This window comes from Ischnura elegans, chromosome 1 (assembly GCF_921293095.1).
Source record: "Ischnura elegans chromosome 1, ioIscEleg1.1, whole genome shotgun sequence".
NCBI classification, from domain to species: Eukaryota; Metazoa; Arthropoda; class Insecta; order Odonata; family Coenagrionidae; genus Ischnura; species Ischnura elegans.
This window is the reverse complement of record NC_060246.1, coordinates 24836711-24840719: the sequence shown is the minus strand read 5'-3', so window position 1 is coordinate 24840719 and position 4009 is coordinate 24836711.

Here is a 4009-nt window from a genome sequence, read left to right as displayed (position 1 = left end):
TCAGCGTCTTTCCTTACTTATATTTGTAATGATGCCACAGTAGAAACCAGTTAACACTAAAATGAATAGGGTTGGCTTGCATTTTTCCGTGGCATTCTGGCAATCCTCAACAACCAATGCAGCAAAATCCGGGAAGCAGAGAGATCCACAGAACTAAAATTTAAGACTCAAAATAATGGTCAGCAGAAGTTGCACAAGTAGTTCGTCCCTTCCACTTACAATGATCATTGATTGCTGTTACTTGATTTAGCCTTAAAAAGGTATGCAGAAAAACAGGGTGACAATATTTTGTGGTCAGTGAGAAAGATATATGTATGTACCAGCAAAAAAATTGGCATGACCCAAAACAACACATACGGCAGAAAATTCCGAACTAAAGGAGGGTTACATTTCAATGAAATTCCAGAATCTCTTCAATAGTACTGCAACAAAGTAAAGCTAAGAGCCTATGACCATCTTTGATTCATTTCAAATCCTGCTTTCCTCTTGCAAGCTAACTTAATCTCGGACACAATAAAAAATCATTTCTGTATTGCAGAATTTTCTTCACCTGCTGAGGAATGGTGGGATTTTTGCATAACAAAGGTACTGAATCAATTTGGGAAATTTTTTGGTGGAATATAGCACAATCTTCATGACCCGACCTTGCAGTAATCCATCACTCCCAGTAATTCATAAATTAGCATCGCAGACTGGCGACCTCTTAACGGTTAAACTAATTTCATCAATCATAAATGAAAGATTCTGTCCTTACGCTCTTCTTCAAAGTCAACATTTAATTCCTAAATTCGTGTCGTAAATAGTATTTTGGCAAATTGCTTTCTTCCCCATACATTTTCAACAATTCCGTGTTTTCGATGTCCTGGCCGAGTCATGGTTGTATGAGTCGCATTACTGAGATTTTACTGTAATATTGTAAAATTACTGGGAATACCGTATTTCTCCGAATATAGTCCACCCCCCCCCCCCCCCTAATTTTGAGGCTTCAGTTTCGGAAAAAGTTAAAAAAATGTGTTTGAATATAGTCCCTCCCTTTACTTTAACACAAGCATTTTTGGAAAAAAGGGGGGGACTATATTCAGACATACACGGTAATTGAGACAGCTTTGAAATTCAACAGTTTTCATATCAAGATATTTAAATCTTACTCTTCAGTACATGTATTTATTTATACGGTAGAAGCTCCTTTCAATGAGTACAGCATATGGCAGGAGTTGCATTATGAGTTATTGGCAGTGCTTGCCACATGGCCTAATTAATATGTAAAGTAATATGGATATAGCAGAGGCAGGAAGTTCCTACCATGGTATAACAGACTGTATCATGAGGCATGTGCCTTCAGAGCTGTGTATCACTAGTTAACTTGAAATAAAACGGAGGTGGAAATATAGCTTCCAAAACAGCTGTAGATGTGTACTTTGCCATCCACTACATGTTTAAGTGTCGCATGTAAAATACACATGACCACACTAATTAAATCTCTAGGAACAACTCACGCGAATGAAAGCAAGTCCCAGCTGTGGTGCTCACTTAATTATCGCATCACTTGGACATGAATTTAATTTTCCATTTCTAATTTCTCCTGTGTTAATACATTTCATGTTGCATAACTCCACTGAGTTAATGTAAAATAAACATGGATGCAGGGAGGTTATTCAGTCATCAAACATTAGTAGCCTTCCCAGGCATATTTTTTGTGAGGCCCAAGTTTACAAGTTCTTTTTCTTTCATCCAACTGCTTTTTGTGGAATGGGTGGAAGGAGAAGCATCTAGCCAATCGAACAACAGCAGAGAACAACATTATGGGTAAGAGAGTTGAGTTAACTTGGATTTGAGCCGGGTTTACATGGGGTAAACCTGTCAGAAAATGAAAGATCAACTAAATGTGTAGGTGACATCAATCCGTACCTCCTTTGAACCACCTATCTCTCCTGTCATTCGATTTTGTTTCTTTCCATCTTCCGTCCATTCCACTCCCATATGAATTCAGCTCATGTCATTAGAAAAGTCGTGCTTTCATATACTGATTTCAGACAGTGTTTCTGAGCCAAATTGTGTTAAGTCTTTCTCATTCTTGAAGAGGGAAAAGGAAAGTAGAGCAAGGCAAACAGATGATAGTTACTGACATTGAGAAAAGGTAACCTCCCCTATGAAAATCTCTCCAGCTTTAAGCGATTGGATCGGCGATTTGGCTGCATGGTGAGTAATGGCACAATCACACGATACTCATCTTTGCAATAACTTTACGGTTATTGTTTCAGACATCTGGGTAACGCTGCCTGTACACCCGTAGTGGTTTTTGACGAACCGCGCAGCCTTCCTTTGTATTTTATTCAGTTTGTGGATTCAGGGGCGCAGCCAGGAATTAAGGCTAGGGTGGGTTTTAGGCGCAACTAATACTGGGGGCTTGGAGGTATTGCATACCCGCCAGGGTAAGCGGGAGGTGCGGAGTAGTGATGAGCGGAACTGTGATTTTCGGATCACTTCGTTACCTGTGACTGCTACTCATCAGTAACGGTGATTCTTAACTGTGATTGCGATCAGCGAGGTGAATCACTCTTAAAAGGCGCTGCTATTCCTGCTACTTTGTCCAATTCCAAGGAATGAGCTCTCCTCAATAGGAACAAATAAACTTATAGAAAATTGTAAAATTAGGCAAATTATTTTTTTTGAGGGAATAGTTCTGATTCCGAGTTTATATTACAATAATTAAGTAAATTTGATGTGGTAAAAGAATTGATAAGGGGCAATCATTTTTTATTATTTTTATAATCAAACCATCATAATTCAAAGATTTAGCTGTATATTTCGCACAGAATGTCTTATTCATCATAAAAGATGAATAAGACATCCTTATTTTACTGTTGGTAGCATCATGGTAGCTGCCGAAGCTAACTTCACCGTATTCACAATGGCAGTGATTTAGAGCATTTGGTGATTTAGTCACCGGCAGTGATCGGCTACTTCTCTTCAATCACAGGTGGCGATATATCGCATATCACTTGGTAGCAGCCATAGCTATCTTCACCGAATCCAGTGATTGAATCACCGATCACAGTGATTTCGAATATTGAATCACCGACAGTGACTGCTACTTTTCAGTAACGGTGATTCAATCACAGTTAGCGATATATCGCTCATCACTAGTGCGGAGGCCTTCCGCCGGAAAAAAAAGATAAATGGTGATTTTTACGGCCTTAAGAGGGATATTTTATTAATCCTCACACTATTCTATAAGCAATATTAATCCAATTAAGTAAAATAGATATAACTTTAAAATTTCTGTGAGCTCTGGGGGGGTTTTATCCCCCAAAACCCCCCCCTCGCTGCACCACTGCGAGGATTGTCCTTCAGCACCAGATCCCATACACTTGCTGCATATTCAAGGTGCGGTCGGACGAGTGTGAAATATCACCTTTCTTTTACTTTCTCACTCGAAAATCTTCCCACAATGCGCTTGACAAATCCTTATTTCTTTAGGTCTATGCAGCAAATATTTCTTATATATGTTCCCCACGATAGGTTTTAGGTTATCGTAACTCCTAGGTACTTCACTTCATCTGTCGCCTTTCTCTTAATACCATTTACAGCATAAACATAGTTAAAGTTGGATGAACTCTGCAAAAAATGTACCGACATGCATTTGCTCAGATTAAGTTCGAGTCCCCACTCTTGGCTCCTCAAATAAACGTTGTTTAAATCTGATGATAGAACTTCATAGTCTCTTTTGATAAAATATATAGATGATAGAATTTCATACATGAACAATGAGGGAATATAGAGGATCCGAACCAACAAAGAACCATGAGAACTTTATAAAGACCCAGCCATAGTAGCACAGATGAAAAGTAGAACACTCTGCTGAGAAGGCCATGTAACAAAATAGAAAGAGGACACAATGATAAAAGCAGTATCAGATGGTGTACCAAGGGGAAAGCGAACTCCAGGATGGCCACGTCTTCGCTGGAAAGATCAGATTGAGAAAGACATAAGAAGAATGGATATAGAT